This window comes from Falco punctatus (genome assembly GCF_963210335.1).
Source record: "Falco punctatus genome assembly, chromosome: 4".
Classification (NCBI taxonomy): Eukaryota; Metazoa; Chordata; class Aves; order Falconiformes; family Falconidae; genus Falco; species Falco punctatus.
Genome location: NC_137583.1, coordinates 39,574,708 through 39,589,575, shown reverse-complemented (window position 1 = coordinate 39,589,575; position 14,868 = coordinate 39,574,708).

Sequence of the window (14,868 nt, the reverse complement as noted above, 5' to 3'; positions counted from 1 at the left end):
GTCCTTCTCACAGAGTGTGGCTGGTGCCAAACTTGGTCACAAAGGCGTATTCACGGCTTTTTCCTTCCTACACATTCAGGAGTTGAAAGCCAGTTTGGTACAAACTCCCCCAAATGACTTATTCAGCAGCTGCTCACCAGCTTCCTGTTTGCACAGCGGCAGGGCCGGAGCCGGGGCACGAGCCCTGACACCCTGACACCACACACGCTGCCGCGGGGAGACCCTGCCCCTCCAGCGGACCCTGAGCCATCACTGACAGGGCTCAGCTTGGGCAAAGACCCCATCACGAGGCTGGCCTTTTCACCTCTGCTTTTGGTTTCATCACCAAATTTGCTTTTTCTTGAGGTCACTGATCCCTGGGACATGTTCCAGCTGTAATGAGGATCTTTTCCCCAGTAAATAATTCCTGCTCTTTCCAAGGGAATGGAGCAAATACTCAGCCTCAAGCTACTGAGCACTGAGGGCAGCCAGCTTCTACCCTTGCCAACAGCCATGGAAGTGATTATCCTCCCTGGGATCAAGAGACTCAATGTCTTGTCTAGAAATCTACAGGAAGATATTAGGGGAACAGGGACAAAGCTGCCCTTCAGCTCTGATGTTCATTTACAGCAGGAAAATCAGGCAAAATGGACAAACTTTGCCCAGCACAATGCCACCTTCATACACCTTCATCTGGCACCCCCAGATCCTTCCTGATATGCTCTTAGCTCCATCACGCTTTGGGGAAGTATAGGAAAGACCAGGTGCTTTTCAGCTGGGAGCTAAGCTCCCAGGAGCAGTTTGGGGTGGCAGAGTGCTCCTACTGCAGACATCATAGGTTTACCAAGGAGAAGAAACTCTTGGGTCTGTGCAAGCTGACAGAAAAAACAGTGTCTGCTGTGAGCACATCAGTGGTGGTTCCTGGTTGCAGGGGGAGGTGATCAGGATGTTTTCCCAAGGCCAGTCCTTGGTTATGTGGTTTCTTCACTGTCTGTGGCTTCAGTGCAATTGCCAGCAGTATGGTTTCTCCTCTCAGCCTCCTACATGGCCTTTTTCTGGAAAAAGCCCATATAGTGTCTGCAGTCCCAGCGGCCAAGCTTGCTGCTCAGCTCACAGGGAGGAACCAAGAACATCTTTGTGTTCACGACACCTCCAGGAAAACAACTTGCCTCAGACAAGAGACAGCCTTCCCAAGAGCATGCCACAACCTATGGGAAAGGATCCCTGTGCTAATGGAAATAGGCATATTTCTTCCACAGTGCCACCATCGTTTCAACTCACGTGTTGTTAACTGAGCAAGCTGGGTCCTCGTGGCCTTTCCCACCAGGCTGGTGGTACGAGACAGCAGAATTCACTCCAGTAGCCCCATGCTCTTTCACAGCTGCACACTGGTAGGCTCAGACTGTCCTCAGCTGGAATTACTTAAGCAGCAACGTGCTGATATGCTGACCACCAAAGCTGGCTAATGACTGCACAGATGATAATTTGTGGCAGGTCAGTGCTAAATGAGCTCAGACGTGGTTTCCTGGCAGCAAGGAGACCCTTTCTGGTCACTGAGCTCTTTCAGCCATGGCTATTTGTACATGAACAAAAGCGTTCACACCTGACCCTGGTTGTGGGCCATAAACGTTGCCTTATTGCAGCAGTGATGGTGGCAAAGGAGCCTGGGGCTGCGGCCACCTGCGCTGGGCTCCCTGCACTGGCCATGGGAGTGGGACAGCTGCCCGCCCGCCTGGCTGCATCACGCTCTGCCACGGTGCACTCCTGAGACAAGGGTCAGAAATGCCTCTGGCAGGAGCAGCAAGCGCTGCTGAGGGTGGATTAGGGCAGGAATGTGGAAGGATTTGACAGCTCAGACACCAGAGATGAAGGATACAGGCACTGCAGGCAGGGAGCCGAGGCATGTCAGCGCTCACTTCTCCCTGACCAGGCCTCCTGTCCCAGGACAGGAGCCATCCCAGCCTTCTTCACCTGGAAAGTGTGGATGCCTTCCTTCTGGAAATGGGCCTATCCCTACCATCACCCTTTCCACGTGGCTGCCATGGAGAGAACAAATGTTTTTGTGCCTTTACTGAGTTGAAGTTTGGATCTAGCTGCAACTGGGGTTGATTAGCAAAGGTGACTTGATATCTTGCTCAGTGGATCCACAGGATAACGCTCCAAGCCCCAGGTCTGTACACACACCCCCTCTGAGCTCACTGCATCAGCCTCACTGGCATGCAAACAGTGGCGTGGCTGGGATGTGCAGGAGGGATCCCAGGCTACTGGGACACAGCTCCTTGACCAGACACACCTCCAGCATAAGGCAGCTCTTCAGCCTGGGTGCTGAGCTGAGATTCACCTTTAGCATCTTACGCACTAATCCTATATAAACCACTGGCTCATACACAGGCTTTGCTACGCACAGGGACTGATGGTGCTGATTCCAAATGGACATTGCCAAGGAAAAATGCCTTTGGCAATATAAATTCCCAGCAGTCCCCAGAAGGATCAAAACCAAGTATTTAAATATCTCCAGAAGAAGCATCTGAAGGGCAGGAGGGTGCCGGCACAGTACTGGGCATACTGGGGCCAGGGAAGATAGAGAGACCGCAGCATCCAGTGCTGCTGACTCAGACTCAGCAATCACAGAGTCTAGTATAATTTTGTTGCACATCATCACACCAAAAGAGCCAGAATGGTAGGTGAGTGGTGTTGCAAGTGAGACCAGTTTTGCACTGTATGTGCTGCAATTCTTACAACCACTGATTCAGCTAAAAGGATGTTCTGCCCTGGGGCTGGGCAATTACAAATTTAGCAGCTAGAGTTATATGTCCATAAATACCTTTGTGGTAACCTTTCTCATTGCATCTGGGAAGAGCCCAAACAGGAAATCTCAGGTAGAAATGGGAAACAAAACCTCATAATTTGAGTCATCAATCATATGGTAAACTTAGGAGAGGAGTTAGCCGGAGTACAAAGGAGCTTGTCTCTGGCAGGGCTTCTAGAAATAGAAGCAGCAATTTCTTCTGGTTTCCTGGAAATCTCGTATTTGGGCTTGGTCTTAATTTTCCTGCTGGAAAAGGAATAAAATCTGACCTACTTTTGATCAAAAGAGCCATTGGGATCAGACTCCCAAAATAGGCCTGGGCATAGATGCTTCCTTGGTGCCCGCTGAAGCTGGTGGTTTGATGCAATGAGATAATGCTTCTCTGGAAGAATTTCAAACAAAGAGTTGCTGTAACTAAGGCTTCAAATAAAATTATCTCCCTTGTTGTTTAGGACTAAAGAGTCCATCATAATATTGAAAGGCAGTTGTGTTTTCTGTTTAGAGCTTGAGTTTTGTCACAAATTTTAAAAAAGCATGGCCCTGGTAACCAAATCGATGAGGAGCCACTGCTCAAAGTGAAGTCAGACTCTGAAATCAGCCCTCACAAACAGTTGTTTTTCTGGCCTTTTGAAAATAACTCTTTTCATATGTGCAATTGGGAATTTGCCAGGCCGCTCCAGATATTTCCCCAGAGGTCCAGATGATACCAGAAGACATGGAAAATAAGATATGTCATTCTTAAACGAGATTATTGACACTCTGCCTTGCTGTAAAGTACTCTCATTGTATCAGGGTAGTTTGGGTGTATGACCCATAGCTCTACAGTCTTTTGCAAACAGAGGGTGTTGTGCTAAGAGGGAGGGACTCGTGCAGGGTTGCATGTGTCCATGGGGTTGAACACAGCCAGGTCCCCAAGCAGTCCAGTCTCACTGGAGGAGATAAGAAGCATCTTCTCAATCAGTACCATGATTTTCTTTAGCTGTAACAGCTAAAGCGGTGTTAGAATGAAAATTCAATCGGCCACACAGCAAGCAGCGGGCCCTGGCCTCAGCCTCTCAGCAGGGTAATCCTGAGAGCTGACCTGTGAACAAAGATGCCTGAAATCTGCCATCCTCTTTGGGTGAGGAATTCCAGAGAAGGAGGGTAGGAAAAAGTTGCCATTTGGTTTCACAATGAGGACCAGATTTTCAAGAATTCCTACTGAAAGGAAATTCCAACACATTTGGAAACTAATTTTGGAAAAAAAAATATTTCCATTCGTTCAGGGGAGGGATGCAATATGTGTCCCGCACAGAGCACTATCCCCAGCACAGCTCTGAGCACCAGGGGTTTCACGATGCGCCTGGAGGACAGGGGGTTCTGGCCAGCCAAGGACACCTCCCAGTGTCCTGGGGAACACGTGGAGATGTCCAAGCAACATCCTGGTAACTTGGCAGCATCCACCTCACAGTTTTGTTTGTATATCTTGTTTCAGTCTTGAACAAAAAAATGAAACAAGACCAAGCCCTGAAGAGCATGTGCTCAGTGTGTCTGGGCAAAGCCACGGTAAGCCCGGCTTGGCAGGCTTTGAGAGGAAAAGCTAAGCCACTCCCCAGTCTCCCCATCTTCCCCACAAAATGTTCCCAGAGCCCCTCAGGACGTGGATGTGGGGTTTAGCAGCACTTCAGGAGCCCTGTGTGGAGCAGGGGGCTGCCCAGCAGTGCCAGCAGACTTCATCACCTGTACCAGAGGTCCCTGGAGCACAGCGTCCAGCTGCTCTTTGGGTGTTGTGGGAGGGCCTGGACGGCTTTCCAGCTGCCAGAGTGGTGGAGACGAGGGGCCTGACTCATCCCTCTCTGCAGGATGGAGCTGGGATGGTAGGCAGCCGAAAGGCCACTGCTGGCCCTCACCCCCCATGCCCTGCTGCAAACCCAAGGAATGTTTCATGAGATAATGATAGTCCTGTGGAATGTGACTGCCTGCTGGACTGCTGCACGCTGCCGCTTGCAAGATACTATTTCTGGCACCATTGCCAGCCTAAACCCCAAGCTGTAACGCTGCAGCCGGAGACTGCCTGATTCCCAGAAATTCCAGCAATGGATGAGGCAGGGGATTTTTTTCACACACCCACACAGGAACTTAGAAAAGGAAAAGCTAAATACAAATGGAGAAACTATTGCTGGTGGTCACCTAAGCCCTACATAAGCATCCAGCCTGGAGAAGCTGCTGTCTCCTGAAATGTGAAATTCTCTGAGCTTTCCCCTGGCCTCTCTGACTGCAGCCTCTCCCCAGCTGATGGAGGTCTGGCTTGACCCACTGTCACTGAACTGAAATATGCCTGCCATGTTGTGAGGAGAACAGCTCACTGCGAAATCGAAGAACCTGAGTTTCTCTAGGGATTATTCTAATTAGACACTGGCTATTTTTACGTCATATCATATATTGGAAATAAAACTTTAAAATCACACTGGAGCAGCCAAGTTAAATACTGTAATAACTTTGAAAATAGGGTTAGTGAATTTAATGGCTAACAACATTTCCAGCAATAATGCTAAACCAGAGGGACTAACTGCCATGCTTCTTGGCAAAAGCTGGACACCAGGAGAATCAGGAATGAATCTGCAACCCTTGACAGAAGCTCATGGCTATCTGAGTCCATCAGCAGAAGCACTGTCGTAGCCACTGCGAATGATAGGTGGCTGAAGTTGCTCAGATAAACACTGACAAATCCTAGAAACAAATTGTATTTACAACAGCTTCTATATTCACAAATATCATTACAGCAGGTCTTATAAATTTTCCAGCAAACCAGTGATTATGGCTAACGGGAAGGAGGCCAGTGGCTTAGTGCCCAGAGTAGCTTGGGAATCCTGGGCTCACTCACAACTCACACTGGGACGAGGAAGGAGCAGTGCCAAGTCCTGCCTGACCGCAGTCCTGCAGTGCCATGATGCTAGGCAGCTCAGCAAGCCCCGGACAGCCATAGGCCTGCAAGCATCCAACACCAGTATGCTTGACCAAGGTTTATTTTTCCTGGGCCATGTAGCAAGACCCTGTATCAGGACCCTGCTGCCTAAGCTACATCCTCACACACAGAAGCTAAGGTTTGGCAAAAGCTCTAGGGAAAAAATTCCCTTCTTGTTCCCAAAATATCATGTCTTCTACAGCAGGCTAGTCTGGCAGACCTCCAGTTACGTGAACACAGGTTTGGAAGGACTGGGATGAAACTTAGTTCCAAACATACACAGAGTTTAGAGCTTGTTCTACAGCTGTAAAACTCCTGCTTGGTTTAAATCCTGTGTGCCGTCCCTCAAGGCCCTTATGGTGCCCTTCACCCTGCCCCTTTTCACATGGGGTCTGGTCCTCCCCAGGGGGCACAGAGGTGCTCTCTCTCTGCAGTCAGCTGAGTGGTGGCATCACACCAGCTCAAGACCTGCATCCAGTTTGCAATGTTAGATGGATTTTCTGGACAGAGCAGCAGGTACATGCCCATTCTGCTCCCCCAGGACATCTCCCTGGCACTGGGGAACCTTCGCACCCAAGTTGGCAGTGCTGCTTGGGCAGAAAGGCTTCCTGAGAAAAGCTCCTGGGGATGCTCAGCTGCAAAAGCCCACAGCAGTCAGCCTAGAGGGTCCCATGCATTTCACCAGGGTGCAACTTGCTTCACCTAGAGCACAGCTCTCTGCAGAAACCCTGGAATTTTAAAAATATTTTGTCCAGACAGGTTACCCTTACTTCTGCAGGGTAACACTCTCTTTCAAGGCAAGTGACAGGTTTTGATCTCAGGGCTGTATGAAAGGTGATTGCGCAGGCATTTGGCCTGCAGTGCACATTTTCCATACACCTCTTAGAAAATATCTGCTACCTAATCCAAAAGCACACCTGGAAAGTCCCCGTCCTTGGCCTGCTGTGTGCACAGCTTGTAGGGGGTCTCTGACATATGGGATTTTCCTGCAGACATCACAGTGAGAACCAAGCAATTTTGACAGCACTGGGATGGTTAAAGACAAAGTTTGGAGGGTTTTTTTTGGGGGGGGTTGTTTTGCTTTGTTTCCCGTGGTCTGCAAATGCAGTGCCACTTGGGTATCTGTCCTGAACTTTGGAAACACCAGTCCCACAGATACCAACTGGGTAAAATGGTGCTCAGCAGACAATTTCTTTAATCCCCCAGGTTTCTGGCTACTGTGGCCCACTCTGCCAGTGCCAGTAGCTCATTTCTTTGTCAGTGTGGAACATCTCTGTAACCCAGGTCTGTGGCTGCAATCCCACATCGCTGGTCCCACACCCCTCTCTGCTGGTGTCCTCCCCTTTCCCCATAGCTCTGAAACTCCCTTGACCTTCCACCCAGCAGTCCTCAAAATAGTTTAACTTCTTTCCATTTCTAGAGGCTAGCCAGCCTCAAAACCCAGGGCAACAGTTTCTCCCAGCAGCACAGACCCAGGTGCCAAAGTCAGACGATGAATCCAGACCCTGGGAGCACCTCACCACACCATAAGGGACGATTCTTCTCAAATGAGACCATGGGAGTATGATGGCATGGGAGCTCAGCTTCTCACATTCCTGATCACACTGAATCCTGGGTATATACATTATCCCAAAATAGTGGAATCAGCCACATGTATGGTCTTCTGGGAAAGGGCAGACAAACAGCACGTTGCAGGATGACAGGGCAGGACAGATGAGTTACAGCAGCATTTCCTTTCTCATGATCACTCAGTTTATCTTTGATTAGAACAGGGGTTTTTTTTTAAACTTCAATCAGTCAGCCTGGGAAAATAGTATGGCAGTTCTTCTAACTGTCCACCTAACTCCTTGTTGAAACCATTCACAAGGGCTCATCTAACCCACAGAAATGGCTCCAGAAAGACAGCGCTGACTCCAAAAATGTATTATACAACATTTAATTTCTAATGCTCTTAGTCAAAAAAACAAAACAAAACAAAACCTCAGTTCCAATGGGAATTAATAAATGTAATTGATTTAGTGATACCTGAGTGAGGTCTGTAAATAGCATGTGTAAATACCACCTTAGCTCTTTGCCTGTAGGTCACTGTAGCAAACACATCAAGCTATTGTGTTTCCCCTACAAACCTGTCATCACACACACCACCCCAGCTGGCAAATTCTCTGCCTTTTTTTTTGCCTCACCAGACATTTCAATCTCCAGTTTGAAGCTGACATCTGGAGAAGTGATGTTGCAGAAATGCTACACATCAGCAGGCCAAATATGGGATATGCTAAGGAAATTAAAAGGTAGTGACAGAACAAAATTAATGGACTTTCAGATGCAAGTCAGTAAGTGTTATAGTGCCTGTCAATAGTTTCCTAATGCAAAAACAGGCGAGAAACCTTGTTTATATCGAGAGGCCCCCCAAGAGAGACGTGACATCTGGCCAGACAGAGTTTCTGAAAAAAGGCACTCTGAAATCTGACTCGCCCCCAGTTAGTCAACATCTCTCCAGTGCCTTTCTCTGCTCATCACTCCCAAATCCTCGTTAAGCTGCCCCAGTCCTCTCCCATCTTTTCATCCTTTGTAGCCATTTCTGCCAAGACAAAAGCACTTTTGAAATACCTCCTCCATGGTATTTTGGGGTTTTGGCCATCTCAAGAGATGAGACTGCAGGCAAAGTGGCTTACATGGTCATGGCAGATGGAGGTTTTATCTGTGGATTGCTCAGCGTCTGTCTCAGAAGCTGGAGAAAAAGCAGAGAGGCGAAGAGGATAGGAAGACCTCCTTTAAGGAACGGGTTCACAAAGAAAGGCTTAGAGTAGCCCCTCAGGAAACAAGCAACTGCTCCTTTGAGCTCCACTGCAGGCAGAAAGAGCAGATTTTCTGTGCATTCTTTATAAGAAATCTGTGCTCATCAGGCTTGTGGAAGATGAGCATTTCTGCTAAAGCAGCACTTATCTTTTTGGTGAAACCATGAAGGAAACCATTGTTGGGATTTTTGCAGTGAAAGGTGTGCAGATCTGTGTGCTTTGAGTTGGGCAAAGTGGTCATTGTATCTGACAGTAGCAATGGACTGCTTGATCCTTAAGTCGTACAAAAAAGATTACTGAAGGATTTTGGTGGAACAGGACCCCTGGAGGTCTGCAGTCTAATGTCCTGCTCCAAGCAGGGCTGGCTGCAAAGCTACAGTGGGTTGATCAGTGCCTCACCCAGCTGAGTTCTGAAAACTCTCCAAGGATGGAGATCCCACCACCTTTCTGGGTACTGTCTAGTGCACGGGAACCACAGCTTCCTTTTACTACCTGTGGCTTCCTGCCCTTACAAGGTCCTTGTAACCCCCATGAGCAGCACAATGAGATGTGATCCCACTCTGTCACCTCCTCCAGGGTGACCAAAGCCAGTCTCACAGCAGCCTTTCACTGGAGCCTCAGTTTTGTCTTTGTCTCTCTTGTACTGGTTGGTGTACTGTCTAGAAAGGTGGAGAGAAAAGTGAAACAAATCTGTTGGCTGCATTAAGGTAGTTTTCAGAATTATTTTTTTTCTCTGTAGACATGCAGATGAATTCTCCAGCAGCTCTGACCAAAAAAGAAAACCTAAAACCCCAATTCTGGTCATTTTATTTACACAAGGAGGAATGCAGGAATTCTGCCTTACTCCAAAGTATCTTTGGTTACCCAGTAACACTACAAATTTGTTAAGAGCAGAACAGGCTAACCCACGATCCCACTGCAAGTTTTAATTGAAACGACTACAGCAGCCCACAAAATGTAGCAAGACACAGCTCCTGCTGCACTTTCAGAAATATGTCTGAAATGTCAGAGAGAAAACAAGAGATAAGTAGGAAAAAGCCATGAGCTAAGCAAATGTGATAAATTTTCAGGAAATAGGAAGAATAAATTGGGAGCTTAGCTACTTTGAAAGTAATTCCTATTTTTTCAGTGAATATTTATATTGGCTCTGTGTTGCTATCTTTCCAGTCAAAATTCTGTTTTTCACCATGTGACAATGTATTTTAACGTAAGGCCAAAAGGGATCCGTATTCCAACTGAAGCACACTGTACACACATAACTCGCCTTCAGTAAGCTGCCTGAAAAGGGCAAGAAAGTTTCAGATCATTGCAACCAGATGTGGTGTCTGTTTCAACCAGCTCCTAAACTAAGAAGTGAAACAAGCCTTTGACAGGCAGCAATCTGCAGTAAGAGAAAAGGGGTTCCTACCCAGAGAGACAGCATAGTCTACAGTCCCCTATGGGAGTGTATATATTCTGCTATGGGAATACAAACTGCTCCTGACTTCAGTTCTCGCATATCTTCTTTGGCCACCCATGACAGTGGAAGGAGCAGAGCTAGACTCAGCAGTGCTGTTTAAATTGGCTCCTTGGTGAGTGTCAAGACCTTTGGTGCAGGTAGACAAACTCTAGGGGATTGCTGATTTCAGTATGATCACCCCCAAACTGCACAGGAACGACAGGAGGGGTTGCCTTAGCAATAGCATTGCTTGGCACAGAAGGTGTCTTCTATTTAATCTTGGTTATCTAGCCAAGGTCATTGGAAAGTTGGTTGCAGAGAGGCTCAGAGGCCCTGGAAGAGCTGGAGGCCAATCACCATAATTGCCCAATTTCAGGAGCCATTGCTCAGCAGAGATGATTCCTTAAGCACTTGACTTAGCTTCAAAGCCTGTTAAAAAACACTTATATAGAGATCCAGCTTACACTGCCAAAAAGTGTTCCTAGTAGTTCAGAGGAATTACTACCTCAAACAGAGTAAGATTCCTTAGCAAAGGGACTAATTTTTCATTATTAATTAAACCTATACTGGGGTTTTCCCAATATAATTTTATTGGTCAGAGTATGATCTTTGTTTTTTCTTTCTTTTTTTTTTTTTTTTTTTTACATTCCTAAAGTAAAAGCCATAGCAGAGCTGCAACACAAACCTGTCTTGACTGAAGCAGTGGGTAAGGACAGAGATGTTAAAAATAAGTGAGCACTGAGGAAAGCATTAGTGATTTACATACAAAAGCAAACTTTACCTATGTTGTATTTATGCCCCCAGACCATTTTCTTCCCTGGGAATATCTGAGTTCCCATCTCTTCAAAAGGAGGAGTTTGTTTTCAGTGGCAGTTCTTGGAACTGGAACACTAAGTCCGATGCCAACTGAAAAATTGATATGCAGAGGGTGCACCCCGCTGCTTTCCAGTTATTTGAATTCTCACTCTGGAGCTCAGGCTGCCTGTGTTTCTCTGGGAAATCCTGCAGCAGCAAATAATCACATCAAACCGAAGAGATTTGTTTGAAGACAGATTTGAGTGTTCAAGAGCCCTTTTTTTTTTCAAATGGGACCTTAGAAACTGGAGATCCTTCATGTTTAAGTTGCTCTTTGAGCAGTGGAACAAAGTACAGTCTCCTAGGCTCCTCTGTGTCCCACTTCCTTTCCACAATAACCTCCATCTCCTCTTGTCCTCCTGAGGATCTCATAATGCTGCTAGCTCCCCTGTTTCCACCCCCCACCCCCCATACACCATCTACCTCCTGTGTCCCACAAGCAGCATGAGCTGGCTGGACAGTACATCTGTGCTGATTGTCTTGAACATTTCAAACAGTGAAACAGTGTAGGGACTTGCTGAGCACATTCTTGGTTTTATTGTAAGGAGGGATGTGATTCCAGATCTTTCCCCTCTACCTAGAAACTAGGTTTTATAAACTCTACAGGAACTCAGCCTGCAGATTCAAAAGGGAAGGAGAGAGATATATAGACAATGTGAATGTGTAAATTTTCTTGCCCTGGGAAAGAAGGTTAAAAGGGAAACATAACAGCAATTTTAGTTAAAACTACTAAACTTGAAACACAAACCCCAAGAGAGGGGGGTCTCTGCCTCTTGTTCTGGCTTGTGAACCCTAAGATCATCTCTCTCTTGCAGCACTTATAATCGAGGACAAGCAAGATGGAGTGAGGAGTCACTAGGAATATAATTAACTTGCAGTGAATGCAGAGCTAATCTTTTTTTGCCAGCACTGTTACACAGGCAGTAAAGCCTCCCTCAGACTGGGTCCTACATGCCAACAATTCTGGTCAATGATTACCCCTTGCAAAAAGCTTGTGACATACCCCCCCAGTCACCTGTTTACATCCCAAATGTTCTCAAGTTCTGCTATTTCAGGCTTAACTCTTGTGACCTTAGTCAATGATATTCAATCCAAGCCTCCTTACCATATCCTGCAAGGCAAAAAACTTCAGGTCAGTTTTAGTAACCAGTGCTATGTCATGCCTGTGGTCAATGACTCTAAATATGCCCACACCCATCTGTTTCCTAAATTCAGATGTCTGTGATAGCAAACTGGGTCTGGGTGGGCAGTCCTGCTTCACCAAAGAAGATCTGGGGCATTTTTGCTCTTTGAACATATTCTTTCACCTTCTGAGCATTACCTGGATTAATTTAGATTTATTAGAAGAGATCGGCTAAGCAGTATAAGCAAAACCATGGTGACTCCTGCAGAATGTCTCCAAGAGCTGGATGAGTCAGATAACAGATCCACCAAGCAGAAGATCCTTACCTCCAACAGCAGCCAATTGCAAAAGCTTACAGACAGTATAAAACCAGGTCAAGTATACAGTCACATTTCTCCTAAATACTCCACCAGACCCAGTGGTTTGTGGCTCAGGGAGTTCCTGAGTTAGAGATGGTGTGTCTGTCTAATAGCTCGGACAGATTTTTCTTCCTTTCTTCAAAAGGTTCTTGAACCCCTACAATGTTTTAGTACCCACAGTGTCCTATGAAAATAGGCTCCTCAGTCTATGTGTGAACTGTCTTTTTGATCCTGCCACTTTCTGGGCCACTTTCTTTCCTTTTTAGTCTTTGTTCACCCTCTCCATGCCAAGTTTTGTAACAAGCCTGTAAGACAGAGAGTGACTGGGTCCCATTCAATACATGACTTCTGCTCTCCTTTGGAGAATGCTCTGTTGTTTTCCCCCGGGGAGCTAGCAAGTAGGTGACCGATTTTTATCCCAGTACACTCACACAATACAAGCATCACCTTTGAAAGTTCCCTCCCAGCAGCTCTTCCATATTTACAAAGGGTACAGAATTATTCCTGTAAAAACAAATGATCACCATTAGCTGAACTGCATCCTAATTTGAACATTTTTTGTCTGTTATGAGACATTGGTGGAGCTTATCTGAACTACTGCTAGCAGCTGGCATGCTGACATTCCACAGGATGTAGAAAAACAGTTATTCCTCGGTGTGTTACCCTGACTTCAGCTTTGCTGATGCACTTCATTTGTGCCTGTTTCTGCTCTTACTGCTCTAGGCTATACATGTCAAAGGTGATCTGTTCTTCCGTCCAGAGGGTATGGATGTGATAGCAGGAGCACATGGAAGAGATGTTAACCTTAACCAGTTCAGGGAGCTGGTTTAAGCACAGCTCTGCAAGTTATTATACTGGTACAATAAAGGGGAAATTGCTCTGAAGGAGAGAAGCAAGGGTAAGTGGCTGGGGGCAAAGAGCCAGTGGAATTTCTTAAATTAGCTTTTTCCCTGTATCTAGCACATTCTGGGCACTCTCAGCAGAGGGGCAGTGCTGGAGGTGGCTAATAGCTCTTAGGCTTGCAGTACTCTGACTCTACATACGTGCACACATACATACATACATACATACATACATATATACATATATATATATATGTCCACAAAAGCCTCCCTGACTCTCATGTATACTCTTTTTCTGTTTTGATTGATTTATAAGGTGTGCTTGCACTACGACTCCTCTTGATTTAGGAAATACTGACTGAACACTCTTTAACACCTTCAGAAAAGAAATTACCATGTTTAAAAAAGCTTGGCTGACAGCCTGGGCACCTCCATCTCATGCCTCCCAACCTCCTACAAGCTCAGCTGAGCCTTTGGTCTCAGATTCCAGCTTCCCAGCATTCCTGTCCCATGCAGCTGGGAGAGACCACCAGGCATGGCTGTCCTTATGGCACCACCAAAACCCATTCCATGGGGGATACCACATAAGGTATCAGTCCTGCAGACATAGCAAGCAGAGCCCGTCAGCCCAGCAGTCTGCCTTGCTCACTTGGTTTTTGCATTTGTTTCTCTGCACTGAGCAATCCTGTAAAGCCAAGCATTTCTGTCTTGTCAGAAAACAACATCTTACATACCAAAAAATAAGTTAAAAAAAAAAAAAGACTCAGTACAATCCATTAATATGTTACTAAATAGGACTTGCCTGCCCTCTCTGGTCCAGAGCTGAGGCTCCCAGGAGGTCTGTTAATTTACTGTGTTTTCCCATTACATGCAGCACACTTGCTAGAATTCTTTGCAACGTGAGTGCAAAGTGGGTGGAATGGTATCCACCATAGATGTCACCAAATTTAGAGTAAAACATACACATCTGCTTACATAATTAGTTGAATGGGCTTGGTTCACAAAACTAGATATTTGATGTGTGGCTCAGCTTGGGTGTGGGAGATACCAAAGTAGCTATGAGCACCTCTCCCTTCTAGTAGCTGGTTAGTTCTGGTACAAATTTGAGGGTTGTGTGTACCTTAAACAGTCGCTGATTGGAAATAGCTCCAAATAAGACATACTGGCAGTTGAGGATAAGTAGGAAGCAGCAGCCAAGACTGGATGTCAGGAGAGGCCAAGAGTGGATGTCATAAAAACCCTGAGCTGTTTGGAGCGTTTTCATCCATGGGAATTCTTCAACAGTTGGCTCATAAAATGTTGCAGTGCTCTTGCAAATGTTGGCAAAAGTACTGTGGCCATGTGAAGTGGCCAGTCAATGGTCGTTGGTGGGAAACTCCATGTCTCTTTCCAACTGAACAGAGGAGGTTTTCAGCAAATGCTGCTGAAGCTTGATTTGGTATCTTACACAGAGAAAACTTGAAAATCTGTTCCTTCTGCTTTGTTCTGCTTCCACGCTAATCTGCTGTCCTTACTGTAAAAGGATGGTAAATCAGCAGTCCGCAAATCCTGGAAGCCATAGGGAACCACTCTGCAAACACAGTTTTTCCTCCAAGAAAAGCTCAGCGCACTGCATGTATGCATTGTGCCACAGACCCCAGGGTCTCCGAAAGCCAGATTTTCTAACCACAGATTCCAAGTCATTCCTCTCACATTATAGAAAAAAAAAAAAAAAGAAAAAAGAA